The sequence below is a fragment of the Lissotriton helveticus genome, chromosome 8 (assembly GCF_964261635.1).
Source record: "Lissotriton helveticus chromosome 8, aLisHel1.1, whole genome shotgun sequence".
Taxonomy (NCBI): domain Eukaryota; kingdom Metazoa; phylum Chordata; class Amphibia; order Caudata; family Salamandridae; genus Lissotriton; species Lissotriton helveticus.
The window spans coordinates 1,581,603,490-1,581,622,065 of NC_136069.1; the positions used below are offsets into that span (position 1 = coordinate 1,581,603,490).

Sequence of the window (18,576 nt, forward strand, 5' to 3'; positions counted from 1 at the left end):
GATTCATCCTAGTCATACTATTCCAGTACCAACTCCTGAGAGTTCTGATGTTGAAAGTGATACCACAGATGATTCTGATTCTGAAGTAGAAGACGAAACAGAAGGTGAAATAAATCCAGATTCTGAAGATCGACAAGAAAGTCGACATCTGGAAACTGTGCCAGTGAATGGGAATTTGACAAGAAAAGACTTGGAAATCATCGAAATAGATTCTGAAGGTGAAGAGAATCTGTTAAAGGGAAAGATAACTGAGGATTCGATTGTCTCTATCGAAGACAAAGAAGCAGAACAAAAGGAAGTTTCAGACCAGGAGAGTATCGAAAGGCAGAGAACAAGCTCTGGAGTAAGGAACAGAAATCCGAAATCTGGGAAGTTGGGGGTAATTGAAGAAGAGGAGGAAGACGAATTACCGAGTACCAGTAATGGAAAACAAAGTGAAGTTCCTGAAGGAGTAAAATTGCCGAATAGAGAAGTTCCTGAGTCAATTGAAATTTCAGACTACGAAACTGAAGAAAGTGACGTGGATGGTGAAAGTGAAAACAGAAAGAAAAGGACTTGGAAGTCAGAATCAAATAATTCTGAACCAAGGAAGAAGTACGTGAGAAAAGCAGACTACTGGCCTGGTGGAAGATTGAGAGTCAGATTGATCAAGAAACCAAAAGAACAAGTCGAAGAAATCAGTAGTCAAAAGAGTCCTGGAAAAGAAGTTGGAGTTGGAAGGAAAATTGAAGTGGTGTCGAGAAAAGGAAAAAGAATAGTAAGACCAAACCAAAAATACAAGTCTCCTGAGTGGACTTATTTAGTAATTCCACCTGTTATTGACATATATGGTAGTAGTGAAGAAGAAGACGAAATCCAAGAAATTAGTGACAATGATTGAAGTACAGAAATATTAAATTGGCAAAAGGCTGAAGAAAATTTGTTAGTTGACACAAGGTCGAAGAAAAACTGTTTAGATGAAGAAAACTTATGTATGACATAAGGTCGAAGAAATCTTGTTTAGGGTTTTAAAAAAAAAAAAAAAAAAAAAAAAATTTAAAAGGGGGGTGTAAAAATAAATTTAGATTTTAAATTTTTTTTTAATTTTGTTTTATTTTGAGGCTAAACTAACCAAAAATGCCTTATGTTAAGGAGAGCACTTCAAGGTGTTCTGTTTTTAAGAGATGCTGTAAGATGACTCTGGTGTGTCTGCTCATTTTAATTCTGCTCTGGTTAGTTTTAGCTGTGATTATCCCTTTGGAGATGAACAGAGAATTACACAAAGTTAACATAACAAGCAAAGCTCTGGTTAGCCAAACTAAACATAGTGCGTCTGCAAAAGTTATTGATCATCAGCCTAATATTCATCAAGATAAATCAATTAGTGATTTTTCAAGTAATACATTCACAAAGCTATTGAGTGAATATGTTAAGGTAATGGATGCAAAAGACTGCTACGTCTGCGTTAAGTTACCTGCTTCTGTTTCTGAGGGAGTAACATATAATATGCTTCCTCTCACTTATGGTGTAACATGTAGTGTGTTAACTAGCTTATTTTACCAAACTGGATGCTTAGAATATTACTATTCAGATTTTGACGAGATTTTTGCAAATATTAAGATTGAAAATGCTTTAAATAAGCATAAGAAAGCAAAGCAAATGAGAGAATTTTTCCTAGTTACTAACGAACTCACTTATGAGTATGCTTATAAAAATAATCTAACTTGCAAATTAAGTGCTGAAGGGAAGAAATTTTTGAATATGGTTGAGGAGAGAAGAGCAATTTATAAAAGGAATGAATTAGTCAAACAGACTAAATCTAGATTCTGGCAGAAAGAGGATGAAAAGTTAAATGGCAAAATGCTTGAAAATATTGCAATTCACATAGACAAACCAGTTAGTGGAAAGCTTTGCATTAGGAGAGATAACACACTTTTTGATAATTACTTTGTAGGTGCAAGTAACTGTGAAGATACTTATCAGATTTTGGGAGGTTGGGGATTCAAAGGTGGAAAAGATCCAATCTTTCCTGGGATTTATTTTGTTTGTGGTGACAAAGCCTACTACAACCTTCCAGACCACTGGTATGGAACTTGTTATGTGGGAATTGTTTTTCCTAAAGTGTTTCATGTTGACAGAGATTCAGAAGGATTGTTTAAAATTCATAATTATGTAAATAGAGTTAAAAGAGAAACTTTTACTGAAGTTCTGGGAGATATTTTTCAAGCAGTAATACCTTTTGTTGGTATAACCTTAAATGCAGGGAGAATCAGAAAATTGTCCACTATAGTTGATAGATTATCAACTGACACAGCTGATGGGTTCCAATTAGTGAATGTTGAAGTTATTGCAATTAGATCCATGGTAATTCAAGATCGCCTTGCTTTAGACATACTCCTAGCAAAAGAGGGAGGAGTCTGTGGCATTTTACATGTACAACATTGTTGCACATATATACCTGACGAAAGTAAGAATATTGAAATGTACATCAAGAATATTACACAAATGCATTCAGAGATAATTCCTTTAGAAGAAGATGATTTTACAGGGAAACTTTCAAAAAGGTTTCAAGCAATTAAAAACTGGTTTCACGATATTGGAAGTTCAATTCTTGGCAAGATTTTGGCACCTTTGATCATAATAGTATTCATTTTTATTTTGACTAAAATAGGTTGTTTGTTACATAAAAGAAAGAAGCAGTTGAAAGAGAAGAAAAGAATCTATAAACTTAGAAAAGAAGAAGAAAGGGAGATCGAATTACAGGAGTTACATAGAGAGCGTTATGCTAATTCCAAAGATTATGCAGAAACAGACTTTTAGGATTACTGATACAAATGAATTTGAATCGATTTCTCGGAAGTTTAAATTACCAAAATTTTGGGTGCTGGTGTGGTGATTTGTTAATCACCAGATGAGGGAGTTGATGGAGCGAGATAGAAAACAAAATTTTGTTTAAACTCGTGAAGTCACATTTTCCATAACATGAATAATAATATTAATGATTTGTGATATGTCGTGCTAATACAATTTAGATTAAACTTTACACATGGGGGGGACTAACATGTGTGCTCATAAACGTGCATAAGTGTTGCATCTTTTTGTTCGTGCAAAATAATAAAATAATTTATTGTTTTCGTTTTTGTCACTACTAATTGCTGCAAACTTAAAAGAAGCATGTGCTTATTTTGCTTTTCCTTGTCTGTGTGATGTCATTTCTACTATTCTAGGTGCACATAAGTCTCATGGATTAATGAAGACTGGTAGATATAAACGCTGCTTTATTTGTTTGCATTTGCTAGGTAACATTTGATTAATCGGGTGGGTTAATTAATTAGTAAATCCTGGGGTGGATACAGAATCTACATTATTTCTTACATTAATACTTTTCTTGTGTTTGTTTTATACTAGAAAGCATAAGTTGCCTGCTTTTGGGCCTAGTTTGCTCGAGTTGCAAAAAGCTGAAATTTACTTCTGCAAAAGTCATGAGACGCCCATTCTGAAATAAAGTGTTCGTCAAAAGCTGCATTCACAAAGCAAAAAACTGACGTGCTATCATCATTCTGTCGGACGTGGCCAAGGTCGAAAAAGAACATTTTGTCAGCCCTTAACTTGGCATCCGCGGAAGTCAATTGGAAGCAGTGAGAACATTATTGTACATTTGTTGCAAACCTAGGAAGCTCCTGGTTGCATTCGGAAAGGACAATGGTCCTTAAGAAAAGTGACCTAATGGAAGATTTGAAATGTGGGTGACATGTCACTTGTCACTCTCAGCCAATGGGACGTCGAAGATTTCTGAAAACTTTCCTTTGCGTAGTTTAGTTAGAGTAGAAAGGTATAAAAAGTCATGCCCTTAGGGATGGGCTGGCTGCTGCTTTCTGACTTTCCGATGAGGGTGAAGTGCTGTCGGACATTGCGTGGAGCACGTAAGAATCCTCAAAGAACTTTACTTTAATTTCTATCTATTTAGCTCAGTTAGAGACTTAGGTTTTAGAAATGCTAAACTTTAAATATTTACTATAACTTTAATTCACTTGCTTAAATTGTATTTTTCTCACGTTTCTTTACAATCATGCTTGCTTCAATGCTAATAAATAACATTTATAAAACTATCAATTGAAATACCATAATTTAGTAAATAAAATCTTACTTTTGACAAACAAGCTGGTCTTGATTATTCAGAAGTGTAGGTTACTATTAGCTAGATCACGTCGCCAATGGTGGTCGTTTAAATAGTTAGGATTTGTTATAATGACAATATTCTTTCCGCTAATGTATAATATTGTATATAGTTTGTAAATTAGGTGTATATAGATTTAATCCGACCACCTGATTCAGTAGGCCCAAAATATATCAGGTTTATAAATGGGTCCATAGTTTAGTATAGAATTTTGTTTATAGGTTATGAAGTTGGGTAGCGTTGTTTATGATATATTTTCTATAGGCCGCTGGATCAAAGGCGGTGTAGCTGGTCTCACCCATGACTAGGCTGGTAGTCAAGGGTTTATTAAACAATAAGTTTAGCTTGATTGGACATAATGGGGTAGAAGGGATCAAATGACATGTGATTGTAAAATTGCCTGTGGTATTATTCCAATCTGTTAATTGGTCAAACGGGCTTTACATAATTTGATAAGTAACCTGATTTACCGTAAGGAGGCCAGTGGTGTTATTATTGGGATTAGTTATGAAGTTTGATAATTTGCTCTCTTTGGTATCTCCCACATTCTCAGTCTCTGCTTCCAATACAAAAGAGGCAGAATGGTCAAATGAAATCTCCAAAATAGATAAATTGGCCTCCTGGTGGTATCGGGCCAATGCATGAACCTGGACAAAGATAGTCAGTGTTGTACAGTGTGTACCAGGAGTACCAGGAGGCACGATGCCTCATTCACCCCTCAGGGGTGCAAGACGGTTGCCAGTTGACTTTAAGTAATCCGTAATCTTAGAGTGCTTATGTGGAGGAGGGATAAAGAGAGATATTGAGGCGGACTGAGAAACAGAAGAAGGCACTGGTAGTATCAAAGTGTCACCTACTAAATCGTCAGTGGAGGTGGATGTATCCTTCCTGTCAGACTTTGTCTTCCCTTCTGCCACCCCCTTCTTATTAATATGATGACATGCCCCCACATTCCTCCTGAACTCATCATAAAACAAAGTCAAAGCCAAAGTCAGGGAATTTACATTGAAATAGACAGCACCACCCTAAGCTGAGTTGTGCACAACAGTGTCACGCAGGTCAATCTGAAGAGTTCTCCCTGATGAAGCCAAGGATAAGATGGAGCAGTGTGCACACAGGGGTTGCAATCACCCCCAGAGGAGCAAGCCGCACTGACCTGATGCCAGCTGCCCATGCACGTCAAGGGAGATGTAGCCTAGGCCCTCTCAACAGGCAGTCTCCAACGAGGCAAGAACTGCACTGAAACCTTACTGGGACCAATGCCAAAACCCTGGGGAAACTGCACAACTTCCCCACTGTGACTACAGGCAAGGTAGAGGGCAAATGTTTACAGCACTCTTCAAATTTGATTCCAGCCACCAGCGCGGCCTCACCTCCCCTATATTCCAGCTCAGCCTGAAAGGATCAGGGGGGGCACAAGCTCGCTGCACGGGGTTGTAGGCAAGATGAGGCTCTTTCTAAGGGTCAAAGAAAAAAATGTCAAGTGTCTCTCATCAATTATTGCATCTTGTTTTTTTTAGTTTTTTTTGCAGAGTTTTATATAGCGCGAACTAGAACTGAACCGAATCAGTTATCAGAGCGCTTTACATAGCACCAGTTACGTTACATGAGGACACACTTTCATTTTTTTTAGGCACGGGGAGATTAAGTGATTTGCCCAGAATCACAGGGGGTTTTTGGCGTCGTTACCGAGACTCGAACCAAGTTCCCCAGGTCCGAGGTCGAGAGCCTTAGCCGTTAGGCCAACCCCTCTCCCCTTTACGTTTTACTTTCACCTTGAGCCTGCTGTTCCAGGATTAGAGATGAGTTAGTGGACACCACAAACCACAGACCGCAAGCCAGACCTAAACCTAAACGGGCTGCCTCTGCAGTTTCAGGGCTTTTGGAGCTCTACCAGAATGTGGGGGGCAAACCTACCTGCCCCACCTCTCCCTGGCTCCAATTGTGGCTGCTGAAAGCGTCTCTCCCTGTGCCCTTCTTGCACCTTGGTTTCTGGTTTATCAGTTCTGTGCAGCCCCAAAACCAGGCACAAAGACCAGGCAAAGCTGCTCACCTCATCTGTCTCATCATTGTCACCCCTGAGGTTGCCAGCTGGTATTACAGGATCTTGCAGGGCTTCTTATTCACACACTCATGTTGCTCAGGTGCTCAGGGCAAATACGACTGTGGACTATACCACCTTCTCCGCCTTCAATATCTATGGCCGATCTCTGTGCCCCCCCCCACCCCCCCAGAGTCGAGCACTGTAAGCTTGATCTTTGGCCTTAACTGGGTCTTTTATTAAAACCGTGCAGTATAACGCAGGCTGTTTCAGCTGTTTGAGCTGCTCTACCATCATCCTGAATAACATGTGGCTGCAGCAGAACCGGGTGGAACAAAGGGCGGGGGGACAGGGCTGCCAAACCAGATGAGCACGGGAATGCGAAGCACATTGCAGCCTTTTCTACCTCTTCCCCCCTCATTCAATCCTCTGTGGTCAAAGCAGCCTCGCTGCAGTCCTGCAGTGGCTCTGTGTCAGCTGCCTCAGCTGCGACAGCCCTGTGCTGCGGCCGCTACCTCCTGCTGCCTCCTCGCTTTCTCACATCACCGACTAGCTGGCTCTGAGTTCACCCTAGCACACACCTACCTGCCTCAAGCTCTATTCTTATTTAGTAAGGATCCTATTTGAGTAGAATACGTCCCATCCCTTTAACTTACACTGCCATAGATGCTCAGGAAAAGGAACATTTGGTGACCTCCAGGACACGGTTTCCCTTTTTATTAGGGGTAAGGGCATGGTCATGCCCATTCAGGGCAGCCCCACCCCTGTATTTTTATTTTAAAATAAATCCCCGGTGCCTGGTGTGCTTTCTGCCCCCCGGGTGGGAGGGCGAGGGCAATTGCCTCCATCTGCCCCCGGGGGGACAGAATTACTGCATTATAAATAAATTGTCAGGGGGAGCACAAGCCCTTGACCAATGAGCTGCTCCCTCATCCCTTTTGGGTGAATCCCTGCTCGGGGATCGTACTCTTGTGGCAATCCTCCAGCTGGGATCCACTGGGCAGAGGTACGTTTGGAAAAGGGAGATTCTTCCCTTTCCAAACATCCCTCTCCTTTAAATTCAGCGTTGGAAGGGCTGAGATAGCTCCCGAGCACTGATTCAGTGAAAGAAATACGAGACCAGTGGATTGTTTTACTCTCACTTTTACTGCAATAAAGCCAGTGCGCCCTGCGGGATGATCGTCATCAAAGGACTGGACTGCTTGGGAAGCTCTTTCCCAGCAGCCTGATTTAAAAAAATTACTTTCTCTGGTGCTGAGCACCAGAGGGACCTTTAAGTACCTCTCTAGTGTAAGATAATGGGCAACAGACTCACAGAGGAAGTAGTGCAGGTAGGTATCAGCCAATTTCTGAATCCCACCCTTATAGGGTTTAGCGTGTGCAATCGGAACCCACAATATTGGTGGTACGGAATATTGAGAACTAAATATCTTTAAAAAATGTTGACAGTATGTCTAGATTTTCTATACCGAACTCTAGTATATGTACCTAGTCATTACATTGATCTTCAAGGTACATAGATGTTGAGTCAGGAATAGTAAATCTATACTTTCCTAAATGCACTTACCTTTTGCTATTTTCTTCCTTGATATTCTGTTCTCTATATTCTCACACCACAATGTTGTTGGTGTTTTTGTTCAGAAGTTGTTGTTATGTTATGTTAGGTTGTCTTGTAAAGCGCATGGCTACCCCAGCAATGGGATGTCCCAGCGCTGTAGACCACTTGGGAACCCGTCCTGGCTTTCCCTGTGAGATGATCCCTGCTGGGTATCTCCAAGGTGAAACCAGGCATCCCCGGTGTATGTGGGGGGCCGTTGTGGAGATGAGGCAAGCTAATGCCCAGAGTTGCCGAGTGTGATCCCTGGTTAGAGTAGGCACCTAAGCGAGAATTATCAAGTCCGCTGACCCTGGTCCACGACCCTGCCGTGTCGGGAATTGAGCCCTGGTCCCGGGCTGTCCTCTGCTTCCGGGCCTGCCGCCTCTAACCAGTGAGCCACACCACTCCAAGGGTTGTGATTTGATTGCACACCCTTTTAGTGCACTTTGACTATCTCCGAGTTATTCTGTGGACAACCATTCAGCATATATCTATCATACTCTGATCTATTGTAGCCAGCTGCTCATAAAACGATGCAGCCACCATGCAGCACATAATTCCATGCACATACCTTGTGTCTGCACAGTCATTGGAAAGGCAAAACAGTTAGAGTTGTAGATTACTGCTCATTTCCTCATTATTGCCAACTCCTCTGACACTGGTGTCTAACATGTGGTCAGGAGGGCCTGATCGGTACTAGATTTTCAGGATGACCTTTGAGTATGCAAAATAGTTCCATTAGGTGTCACTGTGTGTCATTTTTTTTATCTAGATGTCATGAAAATCTGGTATGGATATGGCCCTCTAAGTCTAGAGCCGGAAACCCCTGTTTTGAGTTTTAAAGCACTGCCCTTTGAAGAGCCTTGCACTTCATTCTGAAGGAGGTTCTTAGGTGCTGGTCCAGTCTCCTGGGTCTCTCTTCCCTGTGCGCTCAGAGCAGACACCATGTTCTCCCAATTGAAGATGCTATTGTAAATATTTATCCCTTTCTAAACTTTTTCTCATGTTCATATTGTTAACAACGTTGCCCTTGTAGTCGGTGTAGTGGGCTGGATGGAAAAGTAACCGTAATCGGTAGGTTTTGCAGCTTCTACTGTACAATATATGAATTAAATAAATGTTTTGTTTCATTTTTTGGTAGGTGACATTGTTCTCACTCCAAGGGATCCTCGATGGGTGGGTGCCTGGTGGATGGGCTTTCTCGTGGCCGGAAGTGTGGTGGGGCTTTCTGCTCTTCCCATCTTCTTCTTTCCAAAAGAAATGCAAAAAGAGGTAAGAACTTGTATATTTGTGCAAGTGTTGTAGCGCCACTAAACCCATTTACTATTTTAGCCCTTTATCTCCTAGCACTACATTTTGGGTCCATTTACTTGGTTCTCCGATGTATCTTGAATTGTGCTGAGAGGGTTTGAATACAGGGGACCCAATACAGTTAACCAATGAGGACCAGGAATTGGGTAGCTGACCTACAAACTCGTAATTAGATTCATATATATAATTCTCAAAACTAAGCTATACAAATACAGTATTGTCACAGCTAGACCAAATCTCCCGAAGAAAATCAGTTGAACCTCAAGTTTCAGGGTGACACCTCCTGGGTCACCTCATCTGGTCTGACCACTCAGTCCATTGGTCAGTTCGTAACCGGTGATTTTCATGCAGCATGAAGAAGACACATATTATAGCAAAAAGGTGGTGATCATCACATAAGTTGTCAAACCATCTAGTATGTATAGATTCCAAACAACGGTCTTTTTGCAGAAGCACATCTGTGAGTTCACGAGGTCAGTTTCTCACAGCACATATTCCCAAAGTAACAAAATTGTTGCGAACAGTCCTAGTATGCAAATAGGAACTCTTTCTATGAGACATAGTTTCTCTTCACATTGCAAGTTTGCGAAGCCTTTCCATGAGAACAGCATCAAGCAAAGTGAGGAAAATGCCGGCCTAAATTGAATTCAGTTAATGAAATACAGATCTTAGAAATAATGGAAATATGCATTTCATTCAGAATCCTTTGGGTCCCTATATATTTTATTTCAACTTTTTTGCACTCACATGGCACTTTAGTTTTGTTGTAATTAGCACTTGTAACTATAACATATTACTGTATTTTTAAAGTACCAACGTGTAAAATTATTTCACAAAATAAATTATTAATATTGTTTCTAATAATTTTCATTAGTAAGTGTATGAAGATTATTCACTAAAACTTTCAAAGCATTTGGCCTTAGTATAGACATGCAGCATCCATTTTTATTTTCTCACTTGATTTCACACATGCCAATGTGGAGTTTAAACCTGAATCTTTTCAATATTACATGTAAATATCTCTAGACCATGTTAGATTTCGTTAGTACTTCACACACATCATTATTTTGATAAGAATGGTTAACAATCTTATAACACCTAAATGCACCACATTTTTCTTTTGATTGATACACATTGGATTACCAAGTGAAACAAGTTAAACTATGAACCTATACTACTTAATGTATTTGCTTCCATCTACTGTATGCTTTTACGATGCTGTAACTATGGGTCCGATTACGGTTGTCAGGCGGAAAGCCATCCGACAGCTAGTCGTAGCCTTTCCGCCCAACATTAATGGTTTCTGTCCGACAGCCATATTACAATACTGGCGGTCAGAGGGTAAACCCGCAGTGGAGATTCTGCTCAGCTTTTGACGGGCAGAATGGTAATCCTGATGTCGTTTCAACCTGCTCCTTAATGGAGGTCCACCCTTCATGAAAAGGCAGGTGGAAAGTGCATTTGAGGGCCCCCAGCAGAGCCCCCTTTCACCCTGGCCCCCCGTTGGAGGGCCTGGCGGCCTTCGAAACATACCTGTACTGTGTGGCAGGCACCTTATGGTGCCTGCCACAAGGTACAGGGATTTTTTAAAACATCCAGTTTACAATTGTAGCTTGTGCTGCGCCCCTTTTCTACCTGCCGCACAAGCTGCAATTGTAAAATGGATGTGTGTATCGAAATACAGTGGGTGGAACCGCCAATCTGTGGTCAGGCGGTTACATTCCACAACAGTGGAGGTCGGACGCTTGTTTGTCTGAACGACATCGTAATTAGGCCCCAAGTCTTTTCATTATATATTTCTAATGATTCTTCAACATATATTTAGCAGGGTTGGTGCACGTTTGTAATTTTTCTCCCAGATATCTCATGATCAGTGTGGTGCCTCTGTTACATGTATTCAGCAGTTTATCTGCTTCATCACAAGCAATGGGCTTAAAGTTTACCTTATGTGCTTAAAGCTTAGCCTACATGCTAAAAGTGTAACATATATGATTGGGACAGCAAAAAAGTATGCGGCCAAAATGACGTTGATTTGTGACAAATGTCTCATATTTGTATTTCTTGTAATCGCACTAGAAAATGTGTTTTTTAAAGTTCTTCAAAAGTTTTGTTTCTTGAGATGTCACATAGTCGAACTGAGAACCAAAAGCAGCCCTGTCAGAAAAATATTCGTTTTTTTGTCACTTTGTATTAATTCTCTCTCTCTCTCTCTCTCTCTCTCTCTCTCTCTCTCTCTCTCTCTCTCTCTCTCTCTCTCTCTCTCTCTCTCTCTCTCTCTCTCTCTCTCTCTCTCTCTCTCTCTCTCTCTCTCTCTCTCTCTCTCTCTCTTTCCTCCTCCCTCTCTTTCTTTGCCTTCTGCCATAAACCCAGAGGAGAGTCAATGGAATAAATGATCAGTCCAGGCCAGCTAGCCAAAGACCTCTTACTTACAAATGAAATTCCCCATGTGCAACAAGCAAACTGTCTGATGAACACATAGACAGCATGCATACATGCTATGTGCCTGGGCATCTGTATGCCCTACCTATGTGGGTGCATGTATACATGCTGTTTCTGTGTGCCTATCAATTACGTTGAGTTGCCTCTGTATGTTGTACTACATGTTTCTTGGGCTTATACTCTTGGTACATGCCTGTAATGTTGGTGGTCTGTACAGCACCGTAGGCTTTGCCAGGTCTTTAGCATGCTAAAGTATGGAAACACTGGAATGTACAAATGCTGTTTGAATGTGGTAGGGCATTAAAGTCAGTTGTATTGGCTTTGGAAGTGCTGGGCTTTTCTTGCAGTGTACATTAGAGCATGCAAGTTCCCTCCTCATTCTTTGCCCCTGAGGTGGTGCATGATACTGTTACATCTGATAGCATCCCATTGATGATCCTAAGGCCAATGCCAAGGGGAGTAGGATTGCATAGACAAACACAACAGAGTGTTGACATGTTTTTGCAGGCTGCTGCCACACCCTTCTACAGGTTATATGGAGTTTGTGGTTGGGCAAAATTTATTACCATAAAGACAAAGACACAATCCCTGATATCATTTACTAATGCTTTTGAGACATTGAGAGAATAGATTTTCTTTCTGGAATTGGAGTAGCACTCTCAAAGATGGTCAGGATGCCAGTACTTCTTTATTTCTTTGCAAATATATGTTTTTATCATACTGAGTATAACATACAACATTTAGAGAAATACATTCTTTATTGAGTGAACTGATTCACTGTAATACCAGGGGAAGAGTAACACTCGGTAAACTTCAGTTACTCATCTCTGCAAAGAACATTGAAGCTCCTGATTTTGAGCTCTGTTACTCAGCAGCTCAAGGGCAGTCGACGTTTTGGACCAAAAATCTGTTGAAAGCCTTGGTTGCCATCAGCTACGCCCTTGCTACTCTAGATCTGATGGTTCATGAAGGTTGCATCAAGAGCACAAAGTAAAAAGGGCTTACAGAGCCCTGTTGACCTTTTTTTGATTTTCTATCCATGTTGTATTCCTAGCCCCTCAGTAGGCATAGAAGGCTGTTGATGGGTTATACAGTTGGATAACAAGTCAGCCCTGTGATTTCATCGGCAGTCACAGTGTGATGCCACTCCCTCTATCCTTAAAGTTTTGTTCAACTAAGTTTGACCCATAAGAGTGTGTTTTGTTGGGATTCTTGTGCCGCTTTGCTGAGGGGATGACTCTTAGGATCTGAAACAACATCTCCCTATCTATTAGGATTGCCCCAATCCTGCTTCAGTTTAGGAAATAGCTGAAGGCACACCTCTTAAAGGACAGTACATCATGATGCAATAACAGTCCACTTTTGCTCTTAAAAACAAGCTACCTGTCCAATCACATGCTGACTGCGATTTGGCCCTGGACTCAATACAGAACTCTGTTGCCTTTCAGCTAGATTTGCACTATATATATATATCATACCTACATATATAACAGCACAGAGGTGCTGCTGATGTGTGTGCCAAATTGGGACCCTATCAGGGGCTGGCTTCACATTGCTGCTGTTAGTAACATAAGAGAGAGATTCCCATCTCAACAGTTATTCCTGTGGGTGTGTAACTTTTTGATGGTTTGAGTAGCTACTTTGTTTGTACAGGAAGGAACAGCTATGTTCCATCAAAGGTAAATGTTCATACCTTTAATGTAAATTTATTTTGAAGATTTTGTAAGAGAAATGTAACTTTCTCGTGTTAAAATGTCTATAAAAGACAATACAGCGAAACATTAGAAATTAGATAAAAGGAAATTAGAAAAAAAGACCTCATGTGCCACAGTTCAATAGATGTATGTATACGCAGAGTGGTATAAGGATATTATGAGCCCACACAAAAGGTAGCAGCATACAGTACAGTGTTACAGGCAGCAATACACTTAATGAGTGATTGGAGAATTCACTAGTGCTGGGAGCAGTATTAGACACTTGGCCGGCTTTAGGGCAGTACAACCAGTGCAGTCGCACCTTGCTCTGAGCTCGGGGGCTCAATGTTTAGCAATAACTTATAGGTTTAAAACCACCTGCTGTAGAGTTCCTTGTGTGTTCAGCATTTTTCAGGCAACAATAAACATGTCAAGCTAAGTCTGGTGATAAATGTTCCTGCTGGAATGAGATCAGTTTTGTCTAGTGGAAGTTTTGACTCATCAGAAAGTATTCAGAAGGTCATTTTGCCTGCTGCAAATAATGTGTCCCATGCAGATTAAATACCTTTATTTTATATGGATAGCTCAGTTGATTGCTGTTTTTATCACAGAGATCCTTTGGCTACTTGAAGTTCAGCACAGTGATCTATCAACTGTCATTATAGAGCTGCATGGTATAGGTTAGAACATTGTGTTTTTCTCTAGTCTGTACTTATGCCAAAGTTGCCAAAAAGGGTTTGTTTTAGTGGAAAGACATTCCTATTAGTAAAGCCAACTCAGCCACTGTGGTACATTTTCAATCCAGAGTTTGTTCTTCTCCACATAAAATACAGTTCTATGATCTCCTTGTCTACATTCTTTGCAGCTGGCATATTAACCCACTGTGCTATCTTATGATGAGCCAAGATTGCTACTAGACAGACTTTGATCTGCCCCATGACAAAACTCTCTTCAGCAGGAACATTAATCACAAGAGTTATCCTTAAAAAAACAGGGGTTTTGTCTTGTTGGGCCTGGGCTTCACACAGATGGTGGACATTCAGGGGTAGATAAGGTCCGGGCATTGTTTGAGGTGTAGTATCATTATGCTTGGAGTGGAAAATACAGAAATAGACAAAAACAGGTGATTTTGGGCCATTGTTGGTAGCACATTCAATGATGTTCCAAGGGTGTCCCAATGCAAGGCTACCATATTATGGCCAGGTTGCCTTATGACATGTAATTGATAGTGATCCCTTAATTCCCAGTGAAACAGAAGATTTTTGCAATGGAACACCATATTATGTGGTAGGGCTAACTCGGTTATTCAGTAAGAATAGACAGGAAAATTATGCATTTTTATGTATTCCTCGCCGCCAAGTCCTAGAACGGCCTTCCTCTCCACCTCTGGACATAACCCTCTGCAGTTGACTTCAGGAAGATACTCAAGAACTGGCTTTTCGACTGAGCCCAGCAATCTAGCCCCTGGATACCCTTCCAGGGTGAATAGCAGCGCTCTACAATTACTGATTGATTGGTTGAGTGACCACATTCTTTGGAAGTATATTTAGGCTATTATGTCATTCACCACATATTATACAAAGGGATCTCTGGTCAAAAATTTATAAACATTTGCCAGATCGTTTACTAACAAACAATGATGTTGTCCTGTATGGAAGCACAAGACTATAATTGTGTTAACACCACCCCCACTAACTCACCAATGTAAAAGAAAAAATGTAAAACAAGCAGTGTTACCAGTCAGCAGAAACCAAGCCTACATGCACACGTGATGTAGTAAAAGTGTGCTTCTTTTGTTCTACACTTCAACACGTACAGTGAAGACTCTATACTAAAGACACTAACCTCTCTGAACCCTTCCAACCATTTCACAGACCCGCTCCCGGCTAACTACTTAAAAGACTTCATTCCCCTGATACTACCTCTCTGGACCAAGATCGTAAATATGTCCCTCCTTCAAGGAATCATTCCAGACATCCTGAAAACTGGTCAGGTTTCGCCAATCCTAAAGAAGATAACAGGTGACCCCTTGGACCTAAATAACTATCGGCCTATTTCCCATATACCTACGCTAGCCAAACTCTTGGAAAAATGTATTAACTTACAGCTGAACAATCACATTTATAAATTCAACTTGCTTAACCAATTTCAATCTGGTTTCCGAGCGGGTCATAGTACCGAATGGGCCATGACTCACATAATTGACGACGCTCTAAAAATCCTGGACTAAAATGAAGCTTGTCTACTTATCCTCCTAGACCTATCGTCTGCTTTTGACAACGTCAAACACAACAACTTGCTCGAACTCCTTAAACAAAGAATGGGTTTGCCTGACATTGTATATAATTTGAGATCCCAAAGATTCAAAGTCAACCAATCCCTGTCCAATCCTTTGCCTGTAACTCATGGAGTCCCACAAGGCTCTTCTCTCTCACCAACCCGTTTCAACCTTTTTATGGAACCTCTTACTGATCTTCTCAACTTCACCAAGATCCAGTTCCATATGTATGTTGACGACACTCAAATCTATATCAAAATCCACTCACTCGATGACATCAAATCTCTCAACTCCACCCTAAAAAAATCCCAAACTGGGCTGGCCGAAAATCATCTGAAACTAAACTCCCTCAAAACGGAATTCCTCCTAATCGCCCCCCTAACAAAACTCCCACTATCCTTTACTGGCTGAAGCACCAAACAGCTCTCAAAGATCAACCACTCATCGTTGATTCAGCTAAATCACTGCGAAAATTGATACCCTTTCTACCAGCCTCTGATTTCAAACAAGCTGTTCAAGCCCCAGTAATACCTAGAGTGGAATACGGTGTTTAACCCTATGCGGCCTCCCAAGATCATCGACAGCACCATTAAGAGCCACTATCAACTCTGCTGCAAGACTCATCACTGGCTCAAAGAGAAACTCACACATATCACCTGACCTTAGAGCCCTCAACTGGCTACCATTTGAAGCTAGAATTCATCTCAAAATCGCTTGTATGACTCACAAAGCCCTTCACCACAATTACCCGCTTTATCTAGCACAGAAACTGGAGCTCTCTGCTGGCAGCAGATCCTCCAGGAGTGCCAAGGCACTTCTTCTAAAACCACAACGATTTGTCAAGAAAAAAACATACTCTCGCTCATTCTCTGGTATGGCTCCTAGGATCTGGAACGCTTTGCCCATGGAAACAAGAACGAGCCCGTCCCCTGCCGCCTTCAAAAAAGAAGTGAAAGCGATCCTCTTGGCTCAATTCACGTGATCCTGTCCATTCTGCTACCTTTTTGTTTTATTGTTCCTATCTATGTATTTATCCTCAACTAGCTGACATTTGCTCTGTCAAGATAATTGACTTTACATGCTTAAGTTTTGTACCATGGTTGCACCTATCTCTTATTTTTTTTTTTTTTTTTTAAATATATATATATTTTTTTAAAATATAATCTCTTATTTTTATTACATTTCTGGTTTCTTTCTTACATTTGTCTGTAAAGAGCTCTGATACTCGTAAGAGTCTTGTTCACGCTATATAAAACCTTCCAAAAAAAAGAAAATTACGTTTGAGCTCAGCAGAACAGCACTGAACATTACCAATGTAAACTGTAAGCATGTCCCTCAAAAAATAAGATCTTAAAGAAGAAGAAACATGTTTGTGATAATTCTATACTGTGGGCCCTCACTAACTTCTTCACTGAGAGCAATGTATGTGAAGCAACTTGAATTTGGACAAATAATGAAACAAAAGGCTACATGACAAAGAAGAATGCATCATTTCAGGTGTCTGATTTACTTTTAAAGGTGTAAGGGTTTTTTTCATGCCGCAGACAAAAGCTGCTCTCCAGAGTATTAATTTGTGGCATTACTGCCCTCTGAGCCAAAGTGTCATCTCATTAGCAAACGTTTTACAACTGAATACAGCAATCAACAACTGGAGGATGGCCAGGTAACCTTTGCAAAATGTCTGGCAAATTATGCAGCAAATGCAAATGATTAATTATGTGACAAGTGCAGTGAATGTATGATACCTAGGAAATTGTAGCAGCCGTAGGATTAGATACTTCCATTACCCTGACTTTAAGAAAGCTAGATAGTGATTACATTCAGACACTGGTTTTTCTGCTGCGGGAAACAAAATAGGTAAAAGTGGTACCATTCTCACTAAAAGAATAACATCGAATCTTTGCATTCTTTTTGTAAATTCAATTGCACAAATTGACCTGGAAGTGCCTTGATTGGAAACTACCACAATTAAGCTACACATAGAAATAAGTAATAACACCTTCTATTTTGGCATCAGAGAAGGACAGATATACTGCCTTGCTTTGTTCATTTGTATACTTTTCAGGGTGATGGCTTCTGTTTGTATGGAAGTCACACAACTTAACAGGGTTGCTGTGTTGTGGCCGCAGAAGTTCTAGGGAAAGTGTCTATTGCAGGCAGGGTCTCAACTCTGTGCACATCCTGAAAACTATAAGATGCACTGACTTAAACCCAGTTGTTTTGTGCAAACCTAGGATTAAACTGTTTTTAATAGGCTACATTTCCATGGCATTCACACAGTCACTGGGCCAACATAAGAATGTCAGAAATGATATTTTACATGTACCTCACTAACCAGGATATTGAGTACTTGGTGATGATGATAATGAGGAGGAGAAAGTTATAAAGTGCGACAAATACCCTGGGGTGTCTAGGCGCTGCTTTAGATCAAATTAGTGCCAACATAGAGGTAAACAATTAAACCAAAGACAACCAAGTTTTAAGGCCCTTCCTAAATTTAAAGAGACTGGGTTCTTTTTTCAACATGGTAGACAACAAGTTTAAAAGGCTAGCAGTTGAAGTCGTGAAGCTCTTACCGCCCCATCTCACCCTGCTGACTCTAGGAACAATTAGGTTTCCCAGATCGGCAGATCTGAGGGCTCTGGCAGAGTGTATGGCTTAAGGAATTCCGTCAGCGGTGTTAGCCCCATGTTGTTAAGAGATTTAAATACGATACATAATGATTTAAATTGGATCCTCTTGGCTACCGGTAGCCAGTGTAGTCGAACTAAAGCTGTAGAGACTGAATCAAATTTAGAAATGCCCAACACTACTCTTGCTGCTGCATTCAGAGCCATATCTAGTTTGTGGATGCTACACTGCAGAGCACTTGAAAAAAAGGCATTATAGTTGTCCAGTCTTGAAGAAATTATACTGATACCACTGTCTTCCTCAGATCCATAGGTATTGCCGGAATGATTTTCTTCAACATTTTCAAGAAAAAAAACCATGCAAAACTGGCATAGTTGATTTGTGCCTCAAAGGACAATTTGTCAAAGATGACACCTAGATTTTTGGCTT

At 40.7% G+C, this 18,576-nt stretch overlaps 1 pseudogene; it reads left to right on the forward strand.

Moving 5' to 3' along the window:
* LOC144773950 (solute carrier organic anion transporter family member 2B1-like) overlaps positions 1-18,576 on the forward strand; it is an 846,173-nt pseudogene that overhangs the window by 194,699 nt on the left and 632,898 nt on the right.